Here is a 20201-nt window from a genome sequence, read left to right as displayed (position 1 = left end):
ATCTTGTTTTCGTCTAGTTGTTGTATAATATTCGTATTGACTTTGGTATTTCGTTGACAAAAACAGAGGATAGAGATATCCCATGTTTCCTATATCGTCTACTATCTCGTTCCCTTCAATGCCCTTATGGCCTGCATCCCAATAAAAATGTAGCTTACACTTCGTTGCCAACCTTTCTACTGCCTCGCTGCTTTGACCTTGGACGCTGTACTAAACGATGTAAGCACTTTAATGGATGTCTGACTATCATGTAAAAGTTAACCTTGGATTTGGTGCCAGTAGTAAACCAAACTAGGTCTGTTGCCTTTGTAACTGCGAAAACCTCAGCCTGGAATGCACAACAGTGATCTGAAAGCTTATACGACTTCCTTAAGTCTAACTCTGTACAGTATATCCCTGCGCCACTCTACTAGTTAAGTATTGTGTTTGGAGCTAAAGCTAATAACTTTTAAAGCTCCTTCTGATTTTTTATTTAATTTTTCGAATGTATTAAGGACCTAGAAACCGGAACGTTTTTTGATTTATCTTCTCTGTGGGCCCTCTCATGGGAAACCATATAATCTAACCAAACCTCTGGGCCTAGTGGCCGCAAGCCATTCACAGGTTATGTAACCCAGCGCTTTGAAGTTCAATTAGTAAAAATTATAGACATTTGTATCCGGCAGTTTAATTTTGCTGAATTCATTTTGCTGAAATAACTGCCCAGACCTTTGAAATAATAATAATAATAATAATTGGCGCGTACACTTCTGTTAGGTGTTTGGCCGAGCTCCTCCTCCTATTTGTGGTGTGCGTTTTGATGTTGTTCCACAAATGGAGGGACCTACAGTTTCAAGCCGACTCCGATCGGCAGATATTTTTATGAGGAGCTTTTTCATGGCAGAAATACACTCGGAGGTTTGCCATTGCCTGCCGAGACCTTTGAAATATTGATAAAATTAAGAAGACATTTTGATACTTCCTTTGCCTAAATTAAGAAGTAATTTTAATACTTCCTTTGATGGGAGAATAAGAAATCGAGGCCAGCTGTATCTAGGGCCTTGACAAACTGTTTACCTTTTTAATTTCTAACGAACTTCCATATGAGCACTGTCCTGTCGCTGTCGTCAGGACCCTCATGTGCTGGTACTTAGCTAAGGCAACCATTTGGCTCTACAATTCTGTATGAAATCGCAAAGCCAGACGGAATGTATATGAATTTTGGGGATATGCCTTTTTGAAGACATTCTCAATCTAAAATATCCATTACATGAATTTTGGCTTGAAAAATTTGGGGGTAACTGCTTATTTGATCCTCATTTGGCAGGTAACATTCCTTATTATTAATTGTGTCTAAAGTGTCTTCTTTTCACATTATACATAAGTATAATTTAATAATAATTTCATTGTCCCTGTTATACGGATGTTAGACGATTCTACTAACTTCATTTGGTGCTTGCTACTCTTTAAGTTCTAGACCAGTATAGAATTTTTAGTTTATCTCTCCTCTACCAGTAGAGAAATCACAATATTTCATCGAGTAGAAATTACGTTTTTGGAATCGACAAATCGTTGCAGTTCCGTGCAGAATCGAACGGCAGAACTCTAAAGTGGAGTCACAGAAAATTCGTAGGTTTTGTCATGCCGTTTAAATTTATGTACTCTTATGTTTTGATGGAAAACGGTACATTTTTTGTTTATAAATTCTTCCAGCTCCATTGATTCATTCAATATCATCAATTGTTCACAGTTGAGATCATATACATTCATATTTTACAGTCAATGGAATGGCCCATTTCAGCAAAGAAAAATAAATTTGGTTCATAGGATTTCCTCAACATTGCGTTGATTGCGGACCAAGCAACATCGTTTAAAGTGTAAAGATTTAGCAGAGGTATCAAACACCCCAAAATTCCTGTTTGTACAGCCTCGTGTCCTTACGACTTGAAATTTTCTTCCTTCTGGAAGATAACATTGCGTATTGCGTCCGTATTTTTATATTCGTAAATATTTCCATTTTTAAATATTTACCGCAATTGCAGGTGGTGTTGCAATATACCACAATCAAAATGACGGTGCTCGTATTGTAACTCCACAGATAGATCTGAATGCACAGCAACTAGAATCACTGTCTGTTCAGCTCTCTAAAATGTGGGAGAAATATGTGCATGCGAAACCAGATTGAGCAATGGAAAAACAGTTTTAATTGTGGCAATTTATATTTCACCGAATCAATCAATAAATTGCATCACGGAATTCATTCACGAAAATGTAATAAAGTATATACCAGAAGTAACGTGGATACTTAGAAAAGATTACGATAAAGTTCCAATATTATAATGAACCTATAATTATCTCGCTCCTAATGCTGCTTTCGTCTCATTCTCTCTCAGTTTGTTTTACGGAAGGTTTCACTTCTATCGCGTCTAACCGTTAGACTGGTTTTTTTTTTTTTTTTGAAGATTGAACATTGTTCAACTGACTGCCACGACTGGCTTTACAGTAGGCCACTCGATCAACCCAATTTTTAAGCACATATTCGATTGTTTAGGCTCCGATTTCATGAATGGCAAATTCGATTTCGCGTTTTAAAGCATCAATCGTCTCTGGATGGTTCGCATAGCATTTGTGATTAACGGCTCCCCACAAAAAATTGTCCAACGAGCTTAAATCGCAGCTCCGAGGCGGCTAATTGATATCGGAATTCAAAAACGGTAGCCAAAAGTTCGAGTATAACTTTGGCAGTGTGACAAGTTGCACCGTCCTGTTGAAACCAAATGTCGTTCATGTCATCCTCTTCAATTTTTGGAAACAAAAACTCCTTGTCACGGTAACGCTCGCCATTTACTGTAACCGCGGAAGAAGAAGAAGACTCACCACTTTGGAAATAGGTTTTCAATATTTCCCAATTTTGTTCAAACGTATAGCGTCCCATTTCGTAAATGTCAAACCTTTAAGTAAATTATGAACACATTTGATATGTCATTTGTGTTACCATTCTCAAAAAAATAGGTGGTTCAAAAAGCAAACGCTATATGGCCCACCCTGTAAAATATAGCTTGATATAACATAACATTGCAGCATAATAAAGCACAACAAAGCATAACATAAAAAATATAGCATGTCGAAATATAATATAGCATATTAAAACACAACGCCACATAGCGTAACATAACAAGGAACGACATTACAAAACATAACATATCACAATATAACGCAAGACAACTTTGCAATAAATAGCATAGCATAACATAGTGCAACATAATCGACACTGCGAAATATAACATGGCATAACATAACATAACATAGCATAACATAACATAGCATTACCTAACATAACATAACAAAATACATAATAACACACGAAATATAAATTTTTATAACATAGTAAAATATGGCATAACATAACTCTGCATAGCATAATATTATATAATATTTGTGTTGACAGTTAAAGGTTCCAGAAGAACTGTAGCACTTCATTTTGCGACCAGTACTTGACGTAGATGGCATATAAAATTCTATTATATGTGCATTCGTCTCTTATTTCTACAAGTCAGTATTGGCTTCTTTCTGTCTCTTCCATTTATACAGCCATCAATTTACATACATCACACAAATCAACCAAAATAACATACCAGATTCATTTTCTATTATGCATAGTTGCACTCTTGAATGAGCAAATCTTCCCTGTCATAGCATACATCGTACTTGTAAATAATCTATGTATTTACTCATAGATTAGATTATCTGCGTCACCTGCTGCTACGAGCATACAACACGTGTTGCATGAGCCCATTTGTAAATATGCAACAATACATACCTACACATATTCTTATTTTAAATCAAGCAATTCTACACATTTTTCAGTTTTATTTTCGTAAAATTTCTTCCCTCTCGTGTAAGTAGAAAAAGTATACACATATGTTGGTACATACGAGTATGTAGCGTTCAGCTTTACTATTGTTTGCTCTGCCATTTACTTTCTAAGCTGTTTACAGTAGCTTGTAGAAACGTTTAGCTTTATTATTGACATCCTGCGTACTTTTATTTTAATATATTCATAAGTTAAAGTTGAGCTACATTCTTTAGTTTCAGATGATAAGAAAAAAACGGGATGACACTGGTGATCCAATGTCCGTATGTCTAAATATGAACTTACAATACCCTGCAGTAAATGGGAGGGTGTCGGGATTGGTGAGACACTACATTATTTTGAGATATTTGTGCGTATCAGATCCTACGTAAATGCTTTCAATGGCCTATTTTATATCATTACGGAAACCAAATTGCAACCCCAAGCGAATCTGAGCATTTTCCGTATCCTTAACTTAACTAATCACTCACATTCTCCAAAATTGCGGAACCCACCAATTTTGCTTGATTTTCTCCAAAGCTGTTATTCACAGCATTTACTTTGAAATATTATATAATTTCCTTTAGCTCGAGTTGGAGCGTAGGACTAACTTTAAGGTTTCCGATTCATCTTCTCTATGTCGGATTTTCGCATGCCTCTAGATAAGATGTGACCCGTTAGCATCCGTGAGCCTTTAAACCAACTTGTTCTGCCCAATATGAGTTGCGCTTCTGCGAGCATTGAAGAGGTTTGCATCCTGCTTTTCTGGGAGAAAATTCCCTTGCAATGAACAATGAGCATGTGATTTAGTAGTCTGCTACAGTCTCAATAGTTTCTGGCAGAATCAGATGGATGCTCCGAAAGACAGTCAGGCAGAATGGTGACTCTGTTTATAGAGTATTTTTTAAGAACTGTTTAACTGATTCATTAGGAATACCGAAGGTGTCTTGAGTATTGGAGGTGAACTAAGACACATTTGGAAACAAAAACCTAGAATGGTTACAGTGAACCTTTGTTCTGGCGTTATCCAAATATTTTAGCAACAAATCGATTTGTGGAAAGAAATGAATGTCGGAATTGATGGTCCTAAAACGCAATTAAACTTTTTACCATTCAGTGTCCCCGAAGTACAACTTAGAGTGTATTATTATTTTGGCTGGAGATGTGATTTGGTATTCGTTTTTATTGGATCAACGGAACGGCATTGATTTATGATACATCTTCATTATGAAGCATGTAGAGCAAAAATTGTATCTCGCTTAGCGGCGAATATTTCTTGCCCCCAAGATAGGGCTGTTTGATTTCTTCATGGAGTTTTTCCACAGCTAAGGCTTTAAACTCATCAAACAGAACGACTGTTGCTGCTGTTGCGCACTTAAATTGTTTTATCAGCATTTTCAACGCTATGTTTACTATCTCGGAGCTGCAATTGGACGTGCTTTTGTGAGGTACCGTTGAAAATTAATATTATGAGCATAATCATATGGCGGCCGCTGTAGCCGAATGGGTTGGTGCGTGACTACCATTCGAAAGTAGGTTCGAATCTTCGTGAAATACCAAAATGAAGATTTTTTTTAATAGCGTTCGCCTCTCGTTAGACAATGGCAAACCTCCGAGCGTATTTTTGCCATGAAGAAGATCTTCATAAAAAATATCTGCCGGTCGGAATCCGCTTAAAACTGTGGGTGGAACAACATTAACATCTAAAACGGGAGTAATCGCCAATTATATATATATAAGTATATAACTCAGAAACGGCCCTGATCCTTAAGAAGAATATTGTCGGAGCTATTTGAGTAATAAAAGCAGAAATCGATGATAGCATGGGTTTGTGAGGATACTTTACACCAAAGTGAAGGGATTAATCCATTCATCAGTGTCATTAAGTCCATTTGCTTTATTTGTGTGAGCGTCTCTCAGCGCTGCTGGTACCATATTTGCAAATACGCATTCTGCTCCGTATGAAACGAGTTTGGTTATAGTTACCGAATGAGTTTTATTTACAAATCGCCCCTTTTGCGCAAAACTGGATATCAGCTGCTTCACGTTAGGTTATGTTGTATATTTGCCCCAAGGATAGGAGCGCTCATTTGGACGAGACCAACTGTTTTAATATGCATCCGTTTTGCCCGCATTGAAATGTAATTAAGAAATGAATTAGCATATAACTAGGGCTTTCACGAAATTTACTCATTTTTTACTGCTGATAACCTATAAATGGAGATAGTCGCCAGTATTGAGGCGCTACTTATATGACATCCTTCGGCATTGTGTTTATTGTGTATTATTCTTGATGACAATAGTCGATTATGCATATGTGTATGTGTATATGTAGGTATGAGTATGTTGGCATTGGTGCCTGTCTTGCCCATTATCCTCGCATTATTCATCCTCTAGCACACAAATGTGAGCTCATTTGATTAAGAAACCAAGCAAATCATGTCTTCGTACACATCAGTACCCTGCAGGGAAAATTTTCAATAAAGACGTAATTTCACTTAAAATGTAGGCAAGATTCAGAAAAGTGTAAAGATAACTCTCAACATTGAATTTGAACCAAAACAAAAGAAAGTATCTTTCATGCACTGACGAAGTCAAATAATGCTAAGTATAGACCTTTATAAGACACTGAGTTTCAGTTCGGCAAAAGCGTAAATAAAGTTACGCGTGGTCAATGTCGACCTGTACTAGACATTTTGGCGGGACACCGGATCTGAAGTCTTACTACATTTCGACCGTACTTCCGAATATAACTTATGCCTCCTTAGTGTGGTGGCTAAAAATAGCGCTATCCTTTGTTTGAATAAACTCTAAAGCATAGTTTGTTTCTCAATGACAGAATCGGTGAGAACTGGTCCGATTGCAGCAAAAAGAGATTGACCCCCTTCACATAGGCAGCCTCTAGGAATAATTGCTCATTTAGAATGGCGCAGAATTTCTCCATCTGTTTTGGCAGGATCTTCTTAGTCAGATTCCTATAGCGAGAAGGTTGGAGTCTCAACTTACGACCCATGATCAAATATGGATAAAATAACCGGTACACTTTCATTAAACCATCCACTGCGATAGGCAACCTGCAACCGCATAAAGTTTGCGAAAAACTTAAAACGCACAGTTTTTAATTTTTTCAGATACTCAGCTGGATTCAACACAAACTAGGAAACCCAATCAGCTACTGACAAAACACAGTAATGCACAGTCACATTAGAAATACCTGGTTACTGCGGGATTGAGAGAAGTCCCTTCGCCTATGAGCTGGCAAGAATAGATCCATCTACTCTTACCTTGTTGGAAATAAAATAAGTCATTAGTACCTAATTTTTTTTTCTTTGTCGGGACAACTAGAAGGGCAGCTCTCAGACATTAATTAAGTCCATTGTACTACACTTGGATTCCCTTTAAATCTACCCGATCTCCGAAGAAATCTGAGTAGATCTTGTGGTGCTAAGGAGCCAAGATGGTCGCTTCTTAACACATCAGTGCCAAAGACCTCAAACCTGATTCGAGCGAAGGCGGGGCAGACACACAGGAAGTGGTCCGCCGTCTTATCCTCCTTTTCACAAGCTGGGCAGAGTACACTGTCTGAGATGCCCAACCTTTCCATGTGCTTTGCCCACAGAAAGTGGCCCGTCATTAGTCCAACCAGCCGTCTGCACCCCCCTCTGCTTAATGACAGAAGGGTTTGCGACAGTCGATCAAACGTGACAGGTAACATCAGTTCAGTCCATCTGCAGCCTCTCTCAGCCTGCCAAACATTAGTACCTAGTACTCTCAAAGTAATTGGAGTTTAAATTATTCAAATCAGCAGTTGAGCTCATTAAAAGAAGACCTCAAAAGAAACAAATTAAGTACGGATAAGAAAAACGGGTGGATGTGGGATATTATATGGTTAGCTCCTTTTCAATCTTCCCTGGCTTTTTAATAAGCAGGCTATCGAGGAATAGAAAGTATAACTGATTCATATTCAATACATCTGGTTCAATGAGCAGCTTAGCTGTCATCGCATACTCTGATCTGGTACCCGCGTTATCTCCTCCTCCCGGAAACCACAGTTTCAAAAGCCGTATTCTACGTAATTAATCTTAGATATTTTATTTCCGCGAAAATACTTATTTCTACTCTTCTGGTCTCTAGTAGGTACCACGGTTGTCTTACTTGGATCGACAGCAAGTTCCTGGGAGGTACACCAGCACTTCGGTCCTAAGAAATTTCTCTAATGCAATATCGTTAATATATGCCTGAACTCGGTTGAAGTTTTACATCTCCGAGTCAACGACCGAATCCAAAGGAGAGCCGAAAAAATGACATCCTAAGAGCAACTTGTGCTATGATACAAAGCCCATATTTTTTAAACTTCTAGATAACATTTTTATCTAGCCCGTGTTGTCTGGCAGCTGAGAACAAATGAAAAACCCGCCTCAATGTTAATAAATCCTCCCAGTATGTCTTCACTTGCTTCCATCTCCACAAAATCTTAGTTACAACTCATGTAGAGCTAATTTAGAAGATCTCCAACTTTGGTGGGTTTGTGGATTAATATTCTCCTGCTTTCTGCCCCATGCCGATCTTAGCGACTAAATCAAGTAGAACTTACTCAAAACATCTTCTACTTTGGTAGGCATGTTGATTAGTATTCCTGCTTTTGGTCGCATTTCGATTCTAGTTGCTCGGCCATGTAGTACTCATTTACCAGATTTTCCACTTTATTAGGTTTGTGGATTTGTACTGACCGTCCAACAACGTCCCTCATCTAATGTACTTTTCTGACATACCTTCCAAGCTCCTCATAAAACCCCATTTGGCTTAAAACTGCAGGTCCATTTGTGAATCAACATCAAGACGCACGCCACAAATAAGAGGAGGAGCTCGGCCGAAAACCCAAAAAGGGTGTAAGCGTCAATTTTTGCTCGTACATACATATCAAATCTTCCAAGCTGCTCAGTATGAAAGAGGTAAAATTAATTGACCTGAACCACTTAGCCAGAGCGTAATCAGCTTTCCCAGGTTTGAGAAAGAAAACTATCCCGAATTTCCACCAAGGAATGGGTGTACGGCGCCAGGCAAGCCATGTGTATCCGGCTAGGGCAGCTGAGGGAGGGTACACGCCTTTTTATGTATTCGTACCACACGTGACTCATTGTTCACGACACGTACCTACATTTTTTCGAAACTTTCCCTACAAGGTAATCTCTGCACAATTTAAATAGCTCTGTCCTGGTACACATATGTATGTATATATGTATATGTTTATACCTATTTGCATTTGTTATCTGTTACGGTAGAATAAGCAATGCATAGCTTCGAAAATTCCACTTGCGCATGTGTTTGCCTCATTTGCATAAATTCATTGGATCGAATTCCGAACTCTGTTTCTTACAGCTCCTAAAATGATTCGAATTCTTTGTTTTTACACATCTGCATACCTACATACCCGTACCGATGTGCGTTTGTTTCAGATTGGTTAAGATTTCGCTGCTTATCTACTTACGATACATACATATGTACATATATGCTTATTGCTTTATTTATAATTTAGCTGCTTAAATGAAACGAGAAGCTTCAATTGAATTACCAAAATTTTGATCATTCTTCTGTACTCGTCGCACCACTAGTGCACTCGTGTATTTGGATAATAGCTTCTGCTTCTTTATCAGAAATATAATCGTTAGTAAAGGGTTTTCCAATAACAGGTGTTATCTATCGCTATCGAGAGATGATTAACTATTTTTTATGGGCGGAATTGGATTCTGTTGATCTGGACAACGTTTATTTTCAACAAGACGGCTCTACGTGCCACACAAGCAACGAAACCATTGATCTTTTACGGGAAAAGTTTCCGGACCGTGTCATCTCTCGAAGAGGTGATCACAATTGGCCACCGAGAGCTTGAGATTTAACACCTTGTGACTGTTTTCTTTGGGGCCACGTGATAGAGAAGGTCTACGCCAACAGCCCAGGATCGATTCAAGACGTCAAAGATGAAATTCGTGAGGCTATCGAGGACATAGGGCAGCCACTTTGCAATTCGGTTATGGAAAATTTCATGGAAAGGAGATTGTCCTGTAAGCGTGGTCGCGGTGGTCATTTGCCTGATGTTATTTTCCACTATTAACGGCATACCTTCCTCTTTATAATGAAATAAACATCCGATCATTTATATTAAAAAATAAAATTTTTCTTTGAATATCAAATGAACACCTCTTATTGTATAACCCTTTATTTGAGTTTGAATACTTAACGGGTTGGGATGGACCGGAATCGGATAAGGGATTATGGCATTGCGTCAGTTGTCTCCAACTCTAAGTCCATCATAACTTGACGAGGCAAACTGCGATGAACAGTGCAATGAATGTTATATTGTAAATAGCCTGGGTGCAGCGAGTATTTCCGCACGTGTTGAAGCTCCAATTTTCTTATAGGCATGAGAATTAAACGACCTCAATGCTAATTTTGATCTTTGTGACATACATACGTACATATATATGTATGAGCTTATTTGCGGTACCTCTTTTCCCGCAATTCGCCTTAAACGAAATTTTTTAATCTCCACCAAACAATTTGTGTCGACGCCTTTGCCAACAGTAATAATAAAATTACATATACGAGTATACAGGGGCGGAATCACGTGGGGGAACTATATGAAAACTCCAAATCCAAAAGTTTTCATAAAAGCGTGGCACCTAATTACCGCATTGTATAAGTTTGAATTTTTTATTGGTAATTTCTGTCTGAGTAGTATTTTATCATCAAGACCGTCCAATTGCGTGGCGTAGAAACCTGGACGATGATACCGTTCGATAAGACTATTGGACTGTTCGAGGGCAAGAGTCTGCGGAAGATTTTTGGGCCTTTGCTCGTTGGCGATAGCGAATATCGCAGACATGGACTAAAGAACTGTATTAGTTTTACGGCGACATAGACATAGTGCAGCCAATAAAAATCCAACGGTTCCGCTACTCATAGCTCTAAAAGTGTTCGGTGCAGTAACTGCTGATGGTAGCAAAGCAGAAGAACCTGGTTTCGCTTGATTGTGCCCAACTAGCGGCAGTTGCGATGAAGCAGAAACGTCTTGCGCGCTTTGTTAAACCTGGCTTAAGTGGTTATCGCGCTAATAAAGAAAAAGCAGTAGTGTATGTTATCACTAACTTAGTCACTGAGTAGGATTTCGCTGAAAGAAATAATTGGCTCTCCGAAGACATCAGACATTGTAACAGTATTTGTTACCATACTGAGCAATCGAAAAACCCATGTAGTATAGAAGTTTTATCAAGCCAGGAATTGCGGCCACCCAAAACATAGTCTTCGAAACTATTTGCCATCTCAAACTTCTAAAGAAAATATGAAGTTGCTGCATGTGTATCACTTATCGAAATGGTTACAAATTTTGCAAACGCGATTTTTTTCAAAGATTTCTTAAACGCTTCAATCTTAGTCAGCTCTTTTCACAGCTCAAGATTCAATATTAAAAGCAAAAAATTTCGCCAAAATTATTAACTGCTCTACTGAATATTTTGATACGTTCTTTCAAGAGAATGAAGAATAACCAAAATTGAAGCTGGGAACGGAGCAATGCGAGCTGCGAATCGAATCCGCGACTCAAATGACATCTGCTCTCGAACGCACATTCTGGCAAGGAAATCTTAGGTGGCATTTTCGAGAGCTTTCCACTAGTTGATTTTAGTGATCATAACTCCCAGTGGATAGATAGTGAAAAGATTTTTAGAGATGTGCTATTTTGCAGACCGTTATTTGGCTCTGAGCAAGTTTGACAGAATCAGCTGATCGGCTAACGTCACTTGGGTTGTGTTTAATAAAATTTAGCGTACATACATATGTTAATGAATATGAAAAAAACCAACCGATGACACTTCAATAAGTGACTAGTCGGTATCCGCTCATGTTGCATCGCTGCTGTCTGAACAACGGCTCATTGGATGAGTGTGTGAATACATGTGAAATGATCGTGGGTTCCGAGGTACGAAAAGGGAAAAGTTGATATATTCTTCAGTACTACTGGGACCAAGGTAAAAAGACGAAGCAGGTGGCCAAACAAATTTGCGTTCTTCTTGGTCTCAATGCAGTATCGAATGTAAGAGCAAAGCGGTGATTCCAACGCCTCCATTCTGGTAGGACGATCGTTGAAAATTTTGAAAAAAATCAAAGATTTCATGCAGTTAGATAGGAAATTGGATGGATAGGCATTGATTCCATGTTTTAAGGAATTGAAGATTAGTCAGAAATTTGTTTGGCACTAAAGGGTCTTTCAAAAGACACGCTCAGATATTGTTTTAAAATAAAATATGTATAAATTTAGATTGTCTCAGGTTTCACTATTTTTATTCAAAATACTGCACTTAACATATGTACGAGAAAAATTGCATAGTTTAAATGTCCACCTACAGGTGTCAAACGTATTTCTTTTTTTCATACGAAAGTTAAAATTTTCAAGGGCTCGCTCACACATTATCGCATCTCGTTCCGAATGTTACGTTTCAGCTCTGGAATCGCTATTGGCTTATTCACATAGACTTCACTTTTCAAAAAACCCTTGTTGAGTGTGCCAGTCCGTTTTCTATCCTCGACAGAACCAGTTCACTGAAATTTGCCCACCAACCTTTGAACTGTCGACTCATTCGGATGATTATTTGCACCAAAAAAAATAGCGAATCTTTCGATATGTATTATTAAAGATTGACTTCTTTCAATAATAAGTTTCAATAATCTAGGAATTATTCACAACTGGCATCCACGAGTCACTTCTGAAATACTCTTTATTTTGGAAAAAATATTGAGTGTTTTTTACTTACCTTTCCCATATCTTACTTTTATCTTTGCTCCGAATCAAAACCAAAACCATGCAAATATTGACCTGACCGACCCTCCTCGATATATACTGCGGCATTGCGATTAAATCGGAAAACGTCATGAAAATATTTTCGCATATGAATAAACAACGACCAATTTCATATTTACAAATTTCATTAGAAATAAATTTAATACAGTCCAATCGTGATAGTCCGACACATACGGGACCGACACGTTGTCGGATTACCAAATATTCCGGACTACCGAAGGTTCCATTTAATGACACGAAAAAACAGAAAAAAATCACATCAACACCGTCAGAAATCGCGAGAGAACGGGCGTCGTTCAAATTTAATGACAAATACGTTGTGACCGGAAAACAAAACACAATCCCCCTCTGCTGCTCTGCTACGACTGATCAAAATAAAATAATGCCAATTGCATCCATAGACGTTATGAGGTTGTCGGATTACCGAACGTGTCGGATTAAGAAATGTCGATCGAAAAATGTCACGATTGTACTGTATTTAACAAAACATTATCACTCAATGAGGTTCATTATTTTACCAGTTCCTCCCCTAAAATTTTACTCCGTATCCGCTCCTTCTTCGTGTATGTACGTATGTATGCAGAATGGATGTTTATTTTCCTGCCGCCTCTTTTGCGGTATTGAACCGCCTCAGCTATTATGGCGGATGCTTTTAACAGTTAATTTTTTGTGCCAACCACAATTGCGGTGCTCGTTGTGAGTAAGGATGACGTTCGTCCGGTGCATGTACATTTCAATACGTTTCATAAGCCAAACATTTAATTCTTTTGACACATCCAATTAAGTTTAAGAGACAAGGTTTTATTTATTAAGAACGTTTCGAAAGTGTTAAAGGTGCGGCGATACGCCGATAGGGGTAGAAAAATATTATAATTCTTATTTCAATGTGTAAATAATTCTTTCTCGTTTCAGGCTAGCGCTGAATGTCACTTTTTCTGTATGCATACATACATATTGAGCCCCAGCCGCGAAAATAAGGTAAGTGTAAAATAATGAATTTTAAATTTGAAGTGTGAAGTGTGTCTGAGAAATTCTCAATGTCGTCGTATAAATGGTATGGTACATATTTTTTAGCCGTTTTCAATTTAATTGTAATACTAAAAATGATTTCTGTCAATCAATCAATTCAAAACATCTCACGCATATACAGCTGAGAACACGAAAATAGTGGTACCCTTAAAAACTTATTTTGAAGTGATTTATTTTTTTCTCATAAATCATACAAAAGGAAATTTCACTACCAAATATCTGTGAAGAGTTAAGGAATTTGTATAATAATTTGCCGAATAAATCTGATAGCTACGTAAATATCGGTTGTTTATTGACGTCGTTATGTTTTTAAGTGCAGCATTAAAAAAACCGTGTTTTCAGTTTTTTATGGTTATACAAGGAATATTAATAAAACTTTGCACAGATATAGACGAAAATACGTTTTTTATAATTTCTTTATATATTTTTTTTAATTGAGTGTCATGCTTACATTATTTATGTTTTGACTATAGTAGGCCGAGTGAAGTACTGCACCACAGAACAAGTGCAGCAAAAATTATTTCAAATGCAATCAAATTTAAAGAAAAGCCGCAAAAAAAACTAAAAAAAAAATGAAAAACTTCCCGACAGGACGATTGCAGAATGTTAGGGTATTCGATGCCAGCCATTCAAATTAAATAAGAGGTGAAGAGGTAAAAGACTACAAACAGCTGAATTAGTAGAGTCTGAAATAGTTTTTTATGGCGGCACGAGTTCACGACAATATGTTAGACGTCCAGCCATAATACACTCTAAAAACCATTAAGGGGGTATTCTAGTCTAGAAATTTGAAAAAATCGAAATTTTTTTTTTTTCAAAATTCGATAGTTTAGGTATTCAAAAATATCTCCCTAAAAGGATTTTGCAAAATTCGAATTATTTTCGAAATTACAACTATTTTAGTGACGCGACAGCTAGACTGGCTTGAGCGGACGGCGAAATTCAAACGCGTGTTTCTCGAAACTACTTCGTTCGATACGGTTGGCACGATATCTCAAGTTCTAATCAACCGATTTGCTTGAAATTTGTCATGCATATTCCTTAAATATATCTCTATCGTATGAAGCTCGAAAAACTGGAAATTTCAATTTTTTAATATGTGTAAACAATTCGAGAAAGCTTAAAAATAAGAGAAAAATCGACCTCAATTTTTTGAGTAGCCGCCATTTTATGGAAAAATTTTTTTTTCCCGTTTTTTCTGGTTCATACGATAATGACATTCATATTAATTAAGAATTTGTATTTTTTTTTTCAGATGGCCACAAGGGTAGAAATCGTGACGACGGGGACACTGCCTTTTTTCCCCCCTTCCACTTCAAGGACGCATAACTCCATGAAAATTCATTTTTTTTTTTTTTTCAAATTTATTTTGTGTGCTCCTAATATATGAATAAATAAATGATAAAAAAATGTATCGTAAAAATATCAATAGCTTTTTTTTTATTCATCGTCAAAAAATGCTCGAAATTCGGGCCTCTAGACTAGAATACCCCCTTAAACATTGGGACTCCGAAGTAATCGTATGGGGATGTTTCTCATATTATGGCGTAGGCCCAATAAACAAAATTGATGGCATAACGGACACCAATATTCGTGTGGAAATAACGCAGAATGTTATTTTGCCGTATTGCAGGGGAGAAATGCCAATACAATGGGTCTACCAGCAGGACAATGATCCTAAACATACGAGTCGGAATGCCAAAATTTCTTTGGCGGACTTAAAGAAGCTATACACAATGCCAAACCGAGTAACAATCAACAAGTTTGGGAAATTGTTAACGGTACATGGCTGAAAGCAAATATGTGTGCAACTACGTCTACCAGTGCCCCGCCGTTGTACTGCCGTAATAAAAAATTAGGAAAATTCAACTAAATATTAATACAACTTTGTATCTGCAAACTTTGTCAATGCAGTTTTTCTTTACTTAATATATATGACCTCTGCTGTTTTAACTTTAACCCTGAATTTATATCTTTTGTTGTAAAAAGTTTTTTATTTCGTTATAGAATTGATTTAAATGTGTGTCGGTTAAAGAATAGAATAAGATTTCGAAAGAAAGAAAAACTTTCTGATCATATTGTATTGTACATGTAGATTTATTTATTTTGTTTTTTGAAAAAATCTAATATTTTTTGATACTGCTAATTTCGTGTTCGCAACTGTATATTAAGCAAGCGCAGAGCTCACAAAACAGGCAGTTTTCTCAATTGAAATGTAGAAGTAAGTGAAAGATGCCTTAATAAGGCCAATATTATCAACTTGTGAGGTACGGATACCTCCTACAATGGTTGCTCATACTAAAAGGGGAAGTTTGCCCAAAATCACGCTTTGAGATATGTTATTTTCTATGCTCTTCACAGAAACTTTTCACTCGCTCAGAAATCCTTTGTTACCTTGATGCTAATCGCGGTGAGGTGTGAGCTCCATTTATCTAGAGTCTATTCTGGAAACAGTACCTGTTCCAACAAAAATGTATACTCTATAAATATTTTAATTAAGAACTTATGGTGCCAACTTTTAAAAAACATTTATATCCGATATACTATTCCAGCGTTGCCTTACTGTGAAATAAATATATCAGCTTATTACATTCAACTTAAGTTTTTTTGTTTTTCTTTTTTAAGTGTATTTTAGCCTAAAACATAATACTTATGAAATGAAAATAAAAACATCTGAAAATATTTTACCTAAAGAAAGTTCATACTAAAATTTTCAACATTGAATAAATCGGAAATTTTTTTTTAGTTTACTCCTTATTTTTACAAATTTTCAGAAAAATTGAATCCATGTTCATAATACTGAAATTACTTCACATGGAAACGTTTAACTGTGTATCGAATTTTGACCGAGAATAAGTCATATTCGGCTTTAATATCGAGAATTTGACAACTGAACCCTTTTTCAGATAATTGATTTCCGATAAAAAGCCAAATTAGTTCATTACACAATTCACAGTATCACTTAGCACCTTGCTAATATCAGTGAGCGCGGCATTGCGCCAGGCCAAGTTCTGGATGGTTCAGCAGTGTTTACCGCTATCATAAACTTCGTTATTGTTTCAGATAAGGGTGCGAAATTTGGTATGCAATTTGCGTCAATAGTTAAATTATTTCTGAAAAAATTGAGAAAGTTATGACTACTGACTGACTCACTGCCTTGAATAACTCACTGGCTCATTTCCTGTAAAAGGTGAGCTTTAAATAGGTTTAAAGCAAAGGAAAATTAAAAAGCACGAAAACTATAAACTTTCGTTTCGGATCACCCTTAAAGCAGTATTATCATACGCTTAGTGAGTATTTTCAAAATTTGCAATCTGATTCAAAATGAGTTTCTGAAGTCGTACGAGGGTTGTCTTTTCATAAATCATTAGATACCAAATCAGGACTAATTAATTCGATATTTTCGGTGGACAAAAACTTTCTTGTGTGAGCTGATACTTGAGAGCTCTCATTGTCTTGGTGAAGTATGAAGATTCGTCTTCGGCGGCTGGTATTCCTTAATTCTCCCAAAACTTCTGGCAAACAAATGGTTGTGTGTTACTCAAAATTGACTGTTTTAAGTTTCACTAGTGGCACAGTTGCGACTTAACCAGATTTTCCGAACACTTCCGAAACATGTGTCCGTTTGCTTTGAGGTGTTTCCTTCCTCTGCGAACAACTTTTGTTGGATCGATTGCTGTTTTGTTTCCGGCTCATATGCATAGATCCCAGATTCATCACCTCTTACTATGTCATAGACGGCTTTGAACCACCGTGTCTGAATAACTTCAACATTTCTTTATACCAATGAAAGTGAAATGAAAATTCGTATATCTCCATAAGTGTGGCGATGATCGCTACAATAATTTGCTAGATGACAAGAGTTTAGTTTTTTTAGAGTTTAACGAGTTTAGAAAAATTTTGCATAGAAACTTTTATTTATATAAAATTTTATTAATATAAAAAACGCTTATTTTATTTTCGTGGTCAGGTCTCGTTATGTACTTAAGTAGATTTGTACCCACACTAGACTTTTCTTCAGTTCCCACGGGCATTGCAAAGTTTACAAGCCTTTTGAGGCAAGAGCAAAAGTTACACAAAATCCTTGTAAGGACACAAAAACAACATTAAAAAAAATCACCACAAAACTCATAATAACTATTGCAGTGAGGAAATAAGAAAATACAAATACCAGTAAGCTAAAACTAAATCCCTCTGATGATGTAACATAAACGCGACGCTATTGAGTTGAGCTATATTACTTACATTCATACAGATGTACGTACATTCTCGTCCTTTATTTGCCGTTACGCTGATTTCTTTCATTCGAAAGTGAATAAAAACTTTAAATTGGTTTTATGCGGATTATGCTCGTACATAAATACGATACGTACTCGTGTATAAGTGTGTACGTTTGTATGCTTGTAGCATTAATATGTCCGCCCATGTATTGTACGCACGCAAGACAGAACGATAGGAGGTGTGGATTATGTGTAAGTATGGTAGGTATTTATATGTACACACATACATATTTAGTTTCACAGTCACTGAAGTTGTCGTTGCCTCTCTCTTATCAAAAATTATTTTTCCTTTGCGGCTGTAGGACATTGCAGCAGCCAGCCCTGGCGTACTATAGTTGCATGTTCTTGCCGACGGTGTACAAGTAAACGGGAAATATAAAAAATAAATTTTAATACTATATGTAAATATATATGTAAATGCATTTGTATGCGCGAATAGGTGCGTATATGGCAGAAAGCATGTCATTGAAGGCGGGAAAATTGTTTGCCTGTTTGAGGTTTTCTCAGATGTGCGCTCAGTGAAATCGAGTATATTATAGTGATTCAGGCATTCGAGGCTTGTATGCTGTTGAGTTGGTTTTTCGAAAGTTTAATTGCTTGTCAATATTGATTTGGTTTATTTGCATGATAATAATTTAATAAATTTAACAAATAAGTGGAAATACAGGGCAGGGTTTTTGCAGCACAAGTAAATTTATTCGATAATATTTATTTATGTAATTACAAAGGTATGTATGTATGTCTATGAGAGCCGGTTGATAAGTTCATGGCACAAAGTATCTATTTGAGTGGTAGGACCCTGCATGAAATTTAGATGGTGGCAAGCTATTTTTTTTTTTTATTTGATATATATTTTTTAAATTTTTTCTATATTTAATACATATGTACATAGTCCGGCACTCGAAGTGTAACCAATTAAAAAAGCCATCAATTTAGTTTGGAAAATTACTTTTATTCAATTCAAAGTAAAAAATGTGTAAAAACAGATAATACAAAAATTAAGAATCAATTTACTTTTCCTCGATATGACCACCTTTGAGGCTTTGAGATAGTTCAGAAACGAGTCGCAAGCAGCCCGAATGTTGTCGTCCGTTATTTTTTAGCCATTCTTGGTTCACTCTAGCTTTGTGAGATGGTGCCAAGATCTGTTGAAACGTCCATGGTCTGCCACCGAAACGTTTGTCTGCCCACGGCTTCAAAGCAACCTCCAGAATACTTTGCCGATAATATTTCGCATTTACCTTAACGCCAGGCTCAATGAAAACGATTGGAGAGCACCCATCAGTGGTTACAGCGGCCCAAACCATTACCTGTGGCGGGTGCTGCCTTCTGGTAGCCAATCGATGACTCAAATTCTCGTATGAAAATTCCCAGTCAAATAAACCCTATCATTTTGGGAGTTTACGAATTGCTCAATTTGAAAATTTTTCTCGTCAGGACACGCAATGCTCGGAAATCGACCGCTTTCGGCCAAGCGAAGCCACCCCTTCGCTCTCTCAAGTCTGACTTGTTGCTGCTTGTTGTGAGATAATGCACCTTTTGGATCTTGTAAGGCTTGACTTTGAGATCATTTTTCAGTATGCGGCGGATGATACGGTCAGATATTTTCAGTTCTTTCGCCATTTAATTGACACTTCGTCGGGGATTTCGCTCAGGTCGCTTCTTCACTTTTTGAACCATTTCACGTGACGTTGCAGTCTTGAGCATTCACAAGATATTTATGCTTAATTTTAGTATAAGAAATTCACTCAAAGAAAATTATAAAATTCTTGAACTATTGGGTGGATCCCGACTGCAAAGCCAACTATGAATGCGAAGCCCACTATAAATGATATATATCTGTCTGTGTGTAGAGATCAATTTAGGTAGGAATCTCGCGAATAAGCGAATTGCCATTCTGAGCAACAATCAGGTGGTACTCAAGGCACTGTCATCCTGTGAGTTGAAGTCCTCACTGATCCTTGAATGTATCGAGAAACTGAGTTTTTTAGGGATACACAGTTGCAGGACACAGGGGATAACTGGAAATGAAGAAGCAGATGCATTGGAAAGAGAGTCATCGGTCTCGTTATTAATAGGATCCGAACCCATCCTTGCTATGGGATAACGCACCATCAAAGCGAAGCTTAAGAGTAAAGAGGTAAGGCTAAAGTAGGTTAGCTGGCACCAAACCAAGTGGTACGCCAGGCAAAATCCTTATTGGGAA

General features: G+C 37.1%; 1 protein-coding gene across 4 annotated transcripts in view; it reads left to right on the top strand.

The window, feature by feature from the left end:
- Positions 1–20201, top strand: part of LOC128869991 (cadherin-87A) — a 290958-nt gene that overhangs the window by 201847 nt on the left and 68910 nt on the right. For 3 of the 4 annotated variants that reach the window (XM_054112587.1, XM_054112591.1, XM_054112595.1), the window contains exon 4: positions 13599–13664. The exons of the other annotated variant lie outside the window; for it this stretch is intronic. The gene's annotated coding sequence lies outside the window, so the exon portion shown is untranslated. The remainder of the gene's footprint in view (positions 1–13598; positions 13665–20201) is intronic. 4 annotated transcript variants of the gene reach the window in all.

The sequence above is a fragment of the Anastrepha ludens genome, chromosome 2 (genome assembly GCF_028408465.1).
Source record: "Anastrepha ludens isolate Willacy chromosome 2, idAnaLude1.1, whole genome shotgun sequence".
Classification (NCBI taxonomy): Eukaryota; Metazoa; Arthropoda; class Insecta; order Diptera; family Tephritidae; genus Anastrepha; species Anastrepha ludens.
The sequence above is the reverse complement of the archived record's forward strand: the minus strand, read 5'-3'. Positions and strand labels throughout refer to the sequence as shown.